The sequence below is a fragment of the Marmota marmota genome, unplaced genomic scaffold (genome assembly GCF_001458135.2).
Source record: "Marmota marmota marmota unplaced genomic scaffold, marMar, whole genome shotgun sequence".
NCBI classification, from domain to species: Eukaryota; Metazoa; Chordata; class Mammalia; order Rodentia; family Sciuridae; genus Marmota; species Marmota marmota.
This window is the reverse complement of record NW_026000082.1, coordinates 27,487,901-27,500,290: the sequence shown is the minus strand read 5'-3', so window position 1 is coordinate 27,500,290 and position 12,390 is coordinate 27,487,901. Positions and strand designations below refer to the sequence as shown.

General features: G+C 42.1%; 1 protein-coding gene across 1 annotated transcript in view; it reads left to right on the top strand.

Annotated features, from left to right (window-relative positions):
* The first annotated feature begins 2,282 nt into the window (after window positions 1-2,282).
* Thrap3 (thyroid hormone receptor associated protein 3) overlaps window positions 2,283-12,390 on the top strand; it is a 56,828-nt gene continuing 46,720 nt past the window's right edge. Inside the window, exon 1 of the mRNA XM_015485268.2 lies at window positions 2,283-2,412. The gene's annotated coding sequence lies outside the window, so the exon portion shown is untranslated. The remainder of the gene's footprint in view (window positions 2,413-12,390) is intronic.

Genomic DNA, 12,390 nt, shown 5'->3' with positions numbered 1-12,390 from the left:
TTGTTTTGTTTATCCTTTTTCTCCTGAGCATCCAGCACAGGGCTTGACATGTTGTAAGTGTTCAATATATGAGGAGGGATAAAGTATTCTCTCTGTTGAAAGGTGCTCAAAACCTAGTGAATGCAGACACATAAACAATTAACTACACAATTACTAGGTAAAGCTGTGTTGGAAGGAGGGAGAGTTCAGTTTCTGGGGGTTCCTGTGGGAAATTAGAGTATGATGGCCATTTGGAACTACCTACATGAATTCAGTCTAAGATGTAGATAAGGAATAAGATTCTCCAAAGAGAGAAGAGATGTAGAAGTCACCAGAGTATGTCAGATCAATAAAGGAGAAAGGCCACTCAGAGAGAGGTTGAATAAGGAGAGGATGGAGACTAAAACCTTGGGATAAATTTCTTTCCAGAGAAAGGACAGAGGTTTACAGAGAGGTATAGAAGAGATCAAAGATACATTATTTCAGAAGCTAAGAGGAGTGATTTTATATTTTTGTACCCACCTAGTTTACCACTGTACCCAGGTTTATGCATTGGGCATGGCAAATAGCAGACACCCAGAAAATCTGTGAATTGAAAATTAAGTTGTGGGGCTGGGGAGGTGGCTCAAGCGTAGCGCGCTCGCCTGGCGAGCGTGCGGCCCGGGTTCGATCCTCAGCACCACATACAAACAAAGATGTTGTGTCCGCCGAAAACTAAAATATAAATAAATAAATATTAAAAAAAAAAAAAAAAGAAAATTAAGTTGAATCAGAAGGTTTCAAGAAGCGCTACACAGTATACTGCTTACAGGAAGTGCTCCCAAGAAAGAAGAAAGTAGTGTGGAAGGCATGCTGCTGGGGCTGGCAGGCATGAGGGCTGATGTGGCATGGTGTTTGACTTGAGGTGAACCTGGTGAGCTTGTGTTATTGGGAATTGAATCCAGGGCCTTGTGCATGCTAGGCAAACATACTATGGGAGCTATATCCACAGCCCCTTTTTTATTTTGAGACAGGGTCTAAGTGGCACAGGCCTACTTCAGCCTCATGAGTTTCAGGCCTGGGCCACTGCACCCTGCTCAAGAGCAGATATTTTAAAAATATTTCTTGAGCTGGGTATGGTGGCTTATGCCTGTAATCCTAGCAACTTGGGCTGAAGGTGAGGATCCTGAGTTTGACGCTTCTCTGCGCCACTTAGGGAGACCCTGCCTCAAAAAACTTACAAAAAAAGTATTGATGTATACTTTGTCTTCTTAGTCCTGAGCATGCAGAAATCCATACAAATTCATCTCTGCTCTCAAGGAGCTCACAGTCTGCTTGAAAGGCAAGAACACCAGCCCTGACAATTACAGTATAAGGTGTAAACTTAATTTAGGAGCAGAGATGGGGAGAACTAGTAAACTTGGAAAGCATCACAGAACAGGTGATATTTGAGCTGAGTCTAACATGTGCGAGTTCACTAGGGCAGCAGTTGCAGAGGAAATCAGTCTGGGCAAAACCCAGAGAAATGCAGTAGTTCTCAAGCACATGTGCAAAAAACTTATCGGAGAGGGCTGTTTAAAACTCAGATGCCACGGCTACGCTCCCAAGAGACTGCTGTTTCAACAGGCAAGTGCCACCCATTTTAACAAACTTCCTTCAGAGGATCACACTCAGAAAAACCTCTTTCTGTGTTCCCAAAGCTGGACGGAGAGGCAACGGGAAGACAAGGCTGGGGAGATCGCTGCCCATCTTCGCTCCTGGGCCTCCGAAGGAAGTCACACTATTAGAATTAAAAACAAAAACGCCTTCATTTTGCGTTGCGCTTTCAAGGTACTTGAAAGTAAGATACTCTTATGTACCTTACTTTGTCGGAGCAATAACTGTGGAATAGGGATTCTGAATCTCATTTTATAGAGGAGGAAACAGGTTTAGAGAAGGGAGCCGATTTGCTCAAGGTCACAAAGCGAGAGGTGGCAAGGCTGAGCAGGAAAACCAGGCGACCCGACTCCCTGTTCCAAGACTTTTCGACTACGCAGGCCGGCCAGAGAGTGGGTGGGGCTCAGTCCCTCCCTAGAGGCTGGTTCCAAAATGGTGGAGGCAGTGGCGTCAGCAACGCCCCCGCCCCTTCCGTCCACCTCCCTCCCTCTTCCACAGGCCACCAGGCGGGGGGAAGGGACGGAACGGAGCACCCCACGTGACTGCCGACAGCCCGGCGCGTGACGCAAAGCGGCGGGCCCAACGCTCGCTTTTTCTTTCGGGAAATGTAGTTCAGGAGTCCGCCCAGTCAGCGCGGAGGGGCCGGCCTAGGACTACATTTCCCAGGAGGCAGCGGAGCGACGCCGCCGCAGCGGTCGACGGAGAGCGGGGACGCGGGGCGCACTGTCGGGCGGGGGCGAGGTTCGGTCCGGTTGTGCCGTTGCGAGGCTGCAGCTGCGGTCGCTGCGGTGGGCCCAGGTGAGTGAGCGCCTCTGTTGGGAGTTGGGACAGCTCCACCGGCTCCAATCATTTTCTATTTTATCTTTTCTCTGCGGCGGCTGCGTCTGGGTTAGGGGAAAGGCCTGGCGTGGAGCCTCTCCCCCGCGCTAACACCCGGGCCTCTTCTCAGCGGGCCTCGCTTCCTCCGGCTCCTCCCCCTCCCCGCCCTTCAGGGCTTCTCTTCGCTCGGGCCTAGCTCCCCAGGCTCTAGGCCGCCTTCTTTGCCGGGCAGCGTCTACATCTCTGTCTCCTTTTTGCAATCTGCCTGGGGAGGCTTCCACTTTTCCTCCCCTCAGCCCCTTTTGATCTTATGAACCCTATTATTTGGATTCTCCCTTTCCCGGAACTCTTGAATGCCCTTCCCCCCTCACAGTCTCCCCATTGGCCTGGTTCTGTCTTAGGGCGCATGTTTGCTGGCACTCAGTAAATGTTAATATTTCCGTTCGCTTCTGCCTTGTGGCCAAGAGAGGCATAATCCACGTTCATCTCCTTTCAAAAAAAAAAAAAATAGCGTTCGCACTTTTTTTTTCTTAGGAGGCTGGACGTGAGGCCGACTTACATTCCAGTGGTCATTGGCCTGTGTCCTGCATATATGAAGTAGTTTCTCTTAGCATCTAAGCAACTTTTATCAGCTACTATTTGCTCTTCTAAGTCTGTGGGGTGGAGAGTGGCGGCGGAAATGGTGAGCAACTCTGGTGCCCAGAAGTTGGAAGCCATCAGTGGGAGTGCAGTATTGACGGGGAAGTTGTTAATTGGATTGAAAGGAAAACATCTGAGAGTGGTATGGCCCGGCCGGACCAGCCTAGTGAAACTTAAGGGGGCAGCATTACGGAAGGATCCTTGAGCCAGTCTGGCGGAGTTCATATTTGGGCTCTGCCAGTTTTTGATTTTAGATCGAATTTTCTCTTCTAAGTGCCTTGGTTTTCTTGTTTTTAAAATAACAGTGCTGAAATAGTAGTGAATTTCGCACTTTACAGGGTTATTGTGAAGACCAAGTAAAGACTACTTAGCTACTATCATCAACATTCTCTTCGTCGTGTATAGGATTTCTAGTTTGTGGGCTTAGAGTGAAAAAGGATTTAACACACCATCAGTTTTCTTTCCTTTCAGATGCCCTTCCTTGTTTTTTTATTTTATTTTTTGATATGCGATGCTGAGACTAGAACCCAGTGCCGCACACTTGCTAGGCAAGCGCTCTGCCACCGAACCACAACCCCAACCCTCTTCCTTGTTTTTGTTTGTGGACATATTATCGGTAGTATTTTTTTGTTTTGGTACTGGGGATTGAACCCAAGGACTGTTTACCACTGAGCTACATCTCCAACCGTTTTTCTGTTCTCTCTCTTTTTTTTTTTTCTTCCTTTTTTGAGATGGGGACTCTCTTGCCTCAGCCTTCTCAGTCCCTGAGTTTATAAGTCTCTACCATCATGCCCGGCTTCTTCTGTCCTGTTATCTAGACAGTCTGATGTGTATATTATTTAGTAGAAGCCTGTTAAAGGTACAGAAATGGTTTCTGTCTTGAAAAATGTGGAGCAAATTGGGCTGTTTGTTTTTTGGTAGAAAATGTATTTTGTGAACTATTGTTTGTGCTTTAACTATGTCAAGAACAATTATGGTGCAGTGATGTAGGCTTGATTGCATTTTGTAAAAGCTGAAGTTTCTGTAAGCAACTAATTAATTAAAATCCTATATGTATATATGTATAAACCTATATGTATAGTAGTACTCCATTTAAAAAAGAAATTCTTTTTAGCCCCAGTGAAAGTTTATTTATTTGCGGGGCTGGGCATTGAACCCCAGGACTTTTTGCATGAGCTATGTCTCCAACCCAGTGTAGTTCAATTTGAGCTCTGGTGGTGATGGTAGTAGCTTTCTTTATTGTATTTCTTTAAATACAATAGGTACATACTTCTGTATTTGATTTAGCCAGTGAATTATGCTTTACAGGCTTGGGGGTATAGCTCAGTATAGAGGGCTTGCCTGGCATGCATAAGGCCCTGGGTTTAATCCCCAGCACTGCCAAAAAAATACAAAAATAAAACAAAAGGAAAAAATTTTTGGATTACAAAGAATGATGTGTTTTGTACTGAAAAAATTGGAAGGAAGAAGAACTTGGAGTATATCCAAGATTAGCACAGAGATGGGGAAGGAAGAAGCTGAATGGTAGAGCTCACAGGCATATGATTTGCTTGCTTTAGATTGAATAGTTCTAATTATCAAGAATCTTAAGAGTTCTAGCTAGCCTTTCTCTTGCATACTGACATCCTGAATTGAAGGAAATGTGATTAATATATTTTTTACTCAAATATTAGACTAATGGATTGCCTAACACACACTCATTCGATAAACATCTAAGATCAATTCACTATTTGACCCTGATTGATTGACTGAAGGAGTGATTCAACAAATTGTATCCAGGGATGGGGATATAGCTCAGTTTGTAGAGTGCTTGCCTTGCATGCACATAGCCCTGGGTTCAATCCCCAGCACCACCAAAAAAAGAAAAGAAAACAAACAAAAAACAAAACCAAATTGTATCCAAGAGCCAACCATATACTAGGCCAGTTTGCTGTTTGTGCTAGGCCCTGTGTGGGCAATGAAGCAGGCAATGAAGCGTGAGACAGGTGTGGCCTTGTCTTTTGGGAATTTACAGGATAGTGGGTTAAGTAGATAAATTGCACATTGAGAAAAGTGGCCTGGAGGTCATGCTGGAGACTTCAATAGTCACTTAAAAGGGGTAGATTTAACAGTGGTCAGAGGAGTTCTTTTTGGGGAGAATGAGGAACCAGTTAGGATGTCAGGGAAACCGCAAGGAACATGTTCACAATTTAGTGTGCTCTCTGAATTGAAAGAAGGCAAAGTGTAGGTTACACACGGGAAAGTATTTAAAGATGAGTTGGTGTGGGCTGGGGATATAGCTCAAGTGATAGAGCTGTTGCCTAGAGTGCAGGGAAACTCTTGAGTTCAGTCCCCAGCACCACCAAAAAAAAAAAAAGAGAGAGGTTTGGCGGTTTAGGAAAGCTGTTAAGGTATCCTGATAGATAGGTTGTTATGATAGGGGTGTGTGTGTGTGTGTGTATACATAAGGCCATTTACAACAAAATGTTATTTTAATAGTACAAACAGGGAAGAAAAAAGATTGTGACTTCATTTGGTACTAGGGATTGAACCCAGGCTCACTTTTGACATTGAGCTTCATCCCCAGTCCCTTTAATTTTTTATTTTGAGACAGGGTCTCACTAAGTTGCTTAGGGCATTGCTGATTAACACAATACCTTTATTTAATTTATTTTTCTGTAGTGTTGGGGTTTGAACCCAGTGCCTCAATGTGCTAGGCAAGCATTTTACCACTGAGCCACAACTCTAGCCCATTGCTGATTGTTGAGGCTGGCCTTGAATTTATAATCTTCCTCAGCCTGTTGAGTTGCTGGGATTAAGGCATGTGCCACTGTGCTCAGTTTAAAATTACTTTTGCAGAGGGGCAAAATAGACTTGGAAGATGTCAAGTGAAGAGGCTACTAGCCTGCTGGAGATGGCAGTTGCTTAATGTAGAGTGTTTGAGTGAAGATGTAGCCACAGGAAGAAGTAGAGGGTTTGGAGTTTAAGTAGGTTTAATGTTCTCTTGAGCAGGATACCCCCCTCCCCAGTCCCCCTGGAGATTTAGCTCAGGGGTGCTTTACTATTGAGCCATGTCCCTGCCCTTTTTATGTTGATACGGGGATCTCACTAAATTGCCCAGGCTGGCCTTAAACTTGTGGTTCTCCTGCCTCAGCCTTCCAGATTGCTGGGATTACAGGTGTGAGCCACTGTACCGAGTTGAGGATACTCAGTCTATGTTCATGGACTCCACAGGGCCCATGAACTCTAAATTTTTTCTTTTTTTTTTTTTTGAGACAGGGTCTTGCTAAGTTTTTTGGGCTAGCCTCAAATTTGCAATCCTCCTGCCTCAGCCTCCTGAGTTGCTATTAATTTTTTGAGGCTGTACATTTTCTCTTTCCCTTCTGTATTGGAGTTTCAAAAAGGTTTAAGGACCATTGCTTAAACTTCATAATGCAGATTCATAACCCATAAAAAAGTAATTGTCTAAAATTCCCCAGGGCAGTAAGACACACAGGTACCCCTTCGAAAGGATTGACTTTCCTAGTCTTTCAAAGGAAATGACTATTTATTTATTTTTAAGGAGAAATAAGGAGTTGAAGTGTTATGTGCTATGTAGCTCATCTTTTAGTTTCTTTTTGTTTAGAAAATAATGATTATGGGGCTGGGGATGTGGCTCAACGGGTAGTGTGCTCACCTGGCATGCGTGGAGCCCGGGTTCGATCCTCAGCACCACATACAAAACAAAGATGTTGTGTCCGCCGATAACTAAAAAATAAATATTTAAAAAAAAATTCTCTCCCTCCCTCCCTCTCTCACTCTCTCTTTAAAAAAAAAAAAAAAAGAAAATAATGATTATGCTCGTACTGAGAACTGAAATTTGGGAAGTTCAGTTTCACAAGTCTGTTCCTAATGTTTTCTTCCATTGGGTTTTGTTTATGGTTCTTATTTTAGTGGCCAAAATGGTGCAAGTTAGTGTGAAAGAAGTAAGATTTTCTTCTTCAAAAATCAGGGGTTTCACAAGTATATTCATGTCTCTTTAGTGTGTTTTCAGATGATAGTGTTTTACTGGAATCATAGGGTGTGTTTTCTGCCTCAGAAGTTACAGTTCTGCCCCTGGGAGAACTGTGTATTTTTCTTTTCATGACAGAGGTTGAAAACAGGCTAGGGACTAAATCCAGTCTCCAGATGTATTTTGTTTGGCTCAGTGCTATAATTTGAATTAGTTGTTAACATTTAAAAACAAGGAGATTTTATATAAAAATTTGGATTCATGCTGCTCTTGAAAAATAAGACTTGGCAAACTGAGGGTAATGGCACATGCCTGTAATCCCAGCAACTCAGGAGGCTGAGGCAGGAGGATCACAAGTTCAAAGCCAGCCTCAGCAATTTAATGAGGTGCTAATTAACATAGTGAGATGTGCTTGAAATAAAAAAATAGAAAGGACTGGGGATATGGCCCAGTGGTTAAGTGCCCCTGGGTTCAATCCTGATTCTCCCTCACCCCCCACCAAAAAAATTTTTTTTGCAGCCATGGATCTTTTCTGTTTTTTTTTTTTTTTTAAATAATTAATTTACTTGTTCTAATCAGTTATACATGATACAGAATAGTCTTCAATTCATTGTACACAAATGGAGCAGAATTTTTCACTTCTGGTTGTATCTAAAGTAGGGTCACACTATTTGTGCAATCATGTATGTACCTAGGGTAATGATGACTGTTTTATTTCACCGTCTTTCTTACTCCCATGCCTCCTCTCCCCTTGCCCTTTGCCTCACCCAAAGTTCCTCCACTCACCCCCCCCCCCCATTATGGATTAGCATCCACTTAGAGAAAACATTTGGCTTTTGTTTTTTTTTTGGGATTGGTTTACTTTGCTTATTCTCTAACTCTATCCATTTACCTGCAAATGCCATAATTTTATTCTCTTTTACTGCTGAGTAATACTCCATTGTGTATATATACTGCAGTTGGATCTGTTTCGGTTTTCAGCAACCATCTTTTGTGGTTTGTGCTTGTGCTCTCTAGTTTGCCACAGACCCACTACAGCCTGACATGTATTCCTCATGTGGGGCAGAGAGTCCATTGATCCTTATTGATTTACATGTTTATTTGTTGTATACATTTTAATTTGTTTCTTTTCTGGATATATATGATACAGGTCTCTAATGCTTGCATTCAAAGTCATTTTGCTGTCTTAACATAATATTACTACTTTTTTTCCCTTTGAATTCCTTATTTCCTTCCTGTAGGTAACTTTGGAAGAGGGAGGAAGGTGAAGTGGTAAGGGGGAAAATAACCCCAAAACCTTGAATTGTTTCATTTCCGTATTGAAGAAAACCCCAGGACTTTTAGAAAGCATGTAGGCATTGATCTGGTACCTTTTTTAGCTGGCATACGTGCAGTGTCCTCATTTTTGTGCTGCCTGGTTTTGCTTTGTAGTATCTGGAGTGCTAACTGCATAGCTTAGCCTGTCTCAGAAGGTAGAAGGCCAAGCAAAGGCAAATTTCTGTATGTCTAATGATAGGACTTTTGGTCCTTGTCTTGAGATGTAAGAACCAGAGTTATTTTACTTTAAAATATAGTAAACATCTGTGAAACTCATTGCTTTGCTTTTAGTAATCAATCCTGTGTGGGGAGGTTAATAATTTAATTTTCTCTTTTAGTAAAAAGGGTGGGATAAATAAAGGACTGATGGAGTAATTCATGGAGGTAAGATAGTTTTATAAAGTTACCCAGAACACTAGATGTGGTGGTGCAGGCAGGAGGATCGCAAGTTCAAGGCCCAGTCTTGGCAATTTAGGGAGACTCTACAGCTGTGCTGTAGTAGTAGTAGAGCATGTGCTGGGCTGGAGTGTTGATTAATATCTTTGGCTTCTAGAGTGAGAGTAATGTGAGAAAAACTTGGTTTCAGGCATAGTAAAATGGTCCTTGATACAAAATCTGACTTTTTGCAGTCTTAAGTTTTTTATCAAGGACTGGCTCTATCATCTGAATTTTGGCAGGTTTTTTTTTTTAAGTACTGGGCATTGAACTCAGGGCCTTGCACATGCTAGGCAAGTATTCTAACACTGAGCTGCTGCCCTAGCCCCTCTGGCATTTTGATGGCTTTGTGTGCACACTGGGAAATGTCTTGAGGGAGGCCTTCTTGGGTTACTCTGTAAACAGTACTCTCCTTGTCATCTGATACTTCTCCCATCTTAATTCTCCATTATTATTTTTTAAAAATAGGTCTTTTATTTATTTATGTGGTGATGAGGATCGAACCCAGTGCCTCACACATGCAAGGCAAGCGCTCTACCGCTGAGCCAAACCTCCAGCCTCTTAATCCTCCTTTATTATTACATGACATTATAATATTTTAAATCTGTTACACACTTAATCTCTTTTTAGAGAGTAAGCAGGGATTTGTTTGATTCAGGTGTTTAATCCCTATCTGGGGGCTGGGGATGTGGCTCAAGCGGTAGCGCGCTTGCGCTTGCCTGGCATGCGTGCAGCCCGGGGTTCGATCCTCAGCACCACATACAAACAAAGATGTTGTGTCCACCGAAAACTAAAATAAATATTAAAAATTCTCTCTCTCTCTCAAAATAAATAAATAAATAAATAAAAATAAAGAAAGGGATTTTTTTTTTAAAGATTTTCTCCCAATCTGGAATGTTCTGTTATATAGAAAAGGCTCAGTAAATATTTAAAAAAAGGTGAGTTAATATGAGAATAAATAGATGCCTAACTGGATGGTGGTCTTCAGAGTCCTAGTTACTCAGATTTGTTAAGTTATCAGTTGAAAAGAATTTGTGCAGTGGTTAAGTGAAGAGATTTCAGAGGGGCAAGAAGTAATCTGCATTTTGATGGAGGTAAGTTTTTTTTGGTGGTGGTTTTTGTTTTGGTAGTACAGGGGATTGAAGCCAGGGTTGTACCAGAGAGTATGTTTTTTTTTTTTTTTTTTGGCGGTGCTGGGGATTGAATCCAGGGCCTTGTGCATGCAAGGNCATAAAGTTTTTTTATTTTTTTTTTTTTTGTGTGTGTGTGTTTTGGAACTGGGAGTTGAACCCAGTATCATTTTGTTTTTTAAAAAATAAAACTCCCGAGTCCCCTAAGGACCTCCCATCCCAAGCAAGACATATTTTATAAAACCCTTGAATAATATATTTTTTTAAATCCCTGCCCACAGACAGGTGTTTGAAAAATTCAGACATTACAGAAATATATAATGGAGAAAGTAGAAGTTTCCCATAGTGCTGTCTCTTCAGGCCATTAACAGTTTGGATCTATAGAAGAGATATCTACTGTTTTGGGGTGTTGCACATGTACATTTTTACTTTGATGCTTGTCGAAGGTATTTTTGAGTAGTAATGGTAGACAGTAAGAAACCATGGAGGAAATAGGAATAAAACTCTTGGGTTTATTTATGAAGGCCTCATATTTAATACCTTGCTTCACAAGGACCTAAGTTGCTCCCAGCGATGCAGGAGGCTGAGGCAAGAGACTCAAAAGTTTGAGGCCAGTCTGGGCAACATAGTAAGACCCTATTTCAAAAAAAAAAAAAAAAGGGGTTGGGGAGGGGACTGGGGTTGTGGCTCAGTGGTAGAGCACTTGCCTAGCATGTGTGAGGTGCTGGATTTGATCCTCAGCACCACATATAAATAAATAAAAGTATTTTGTCCATCTATAACTAAAAAATATATTTTTAAAAAAAGGGGGTTGGGAATGTAGCTCAGTGATTAAGCATCCCTAGGTTGCTAATCCTCAGTATCCCCCCTACCCCCCCAAACTCCCATAAGTTGTGGAAGCATTTTGTTAATGATATTCCTCTTATTTTGTTGGAAATTTTTGGAAAGTGATATTTTGGGGTTAATGGGATTGCTGTATTTTTGTTCATAACATAGAATTTAGCTTTACCTCTTTGCTTTTTCAGTTTTGTTAGTCACTTAGATATGCTACTGCTAGACATTTTATTTTCAGCAAATATAAATTGGCTCATCATTTAGCCCTCCAGAGGTGATTAAAGTTGCTTTGAATGTAATGTCATTGAGTTGCAATGTAGAACTAGGAAGACAATATATTTGATTGTTGGATTATTGTCTTCCTTTTTTTTTTTTTAAGAGAGGGTTCTCAGCATTTGCCTAGCATGCGTGAGGCCCTGGGTTTGCTCCCCAGCCCTGGACCTTTTCCCCTCACCTGCCCCCCCCCCCCNGCTGGGGATTGAATCCAGGGCCTTGTGCATGCAAGGCAAGCACTTTCCTAACCAGCTATATCCCCAGCCCAAAGAGCTTTTTGTTTTTCATTTTGGAGACAGGGCCTTATATTCTGACCTTGAACTTGAACTTGCTGGCCTTGAACTTGGAATCCTCCTGCCTCATTCCAAATCCCTGGGGGCAGGTGTCACATCACCCTGCAGTGGGGGTAGTGTTAATACAGTATATTTCTCATCAAAACTCATTGAACTGTGTTCTTAAAATATACATAGATGTCTGTTGTACGAATAATAAATTTGTAAAAATTTGTATTGAAAACCCATCTTATTTTGCTATTTTGCAACTGCATGTAGCTAGAAATGTTATGATAATGATAGTTTTTGTTGAATATTTAGTAAATTTAGCCAAATCTAGATTAGACAGGAGGGCTAGGGATGTAGCTCAGTTGATTGAGTGCTTGGCTAGCATGCGTGAAGCCCTGGGTTCACTTGCTACCACAAGCACCCCCCTCCCCCAAAATAATCGTTATGGACTTTGATTGGATAGGAGGCTTTTAAACATTCTCTGAAGTGAGGGTGCTTCTGGAGCTGCTACTCAGGGAAAGAGGCTGAGGTGGTGATGGGACTCTTGAGCCCCCCAGTCTCATTTCAATCAGAACAGTTCTACATTTATATTTTATACTCTGAGGGTCTCTCTGTCTTTTTTTTAAATTTTTTGATACATATTTTTTAGTTGTAGTTGGACACAATACCTTAATTTTATTTATTTATTTTTATGTGGTGCTAAGGATTGAACCCAGGGCCTTGCACATGGTAGGCGAGTGCAACCATGTGAGCCAACTCCAGCCCCTGAGGTTCTCTTTTATCATTTTTTTTTTTTTTTTTGGTACCAGGGATTGAACTCAGGGGCACTCAACCACTTGAGCCACCTTCCCAGCCCTATTTTCTATTTTATTTAGAGACAGGGTCTCACTGAGTTGCTTAGTGCCTCGCCATTGCTGAGGCTGGCTTCCAGCCTCACGATCCTATTGTCTCAGCCTCCCAAGCCGCTGGAATTACAGGCATGCACCACCACACCAGGCTTCTTTTACCATTTTTTCATATCTTGTTCTACATCCTTTGGTGCTATCTATGGTCACAAGCCTCCTTTATACTTTTGATA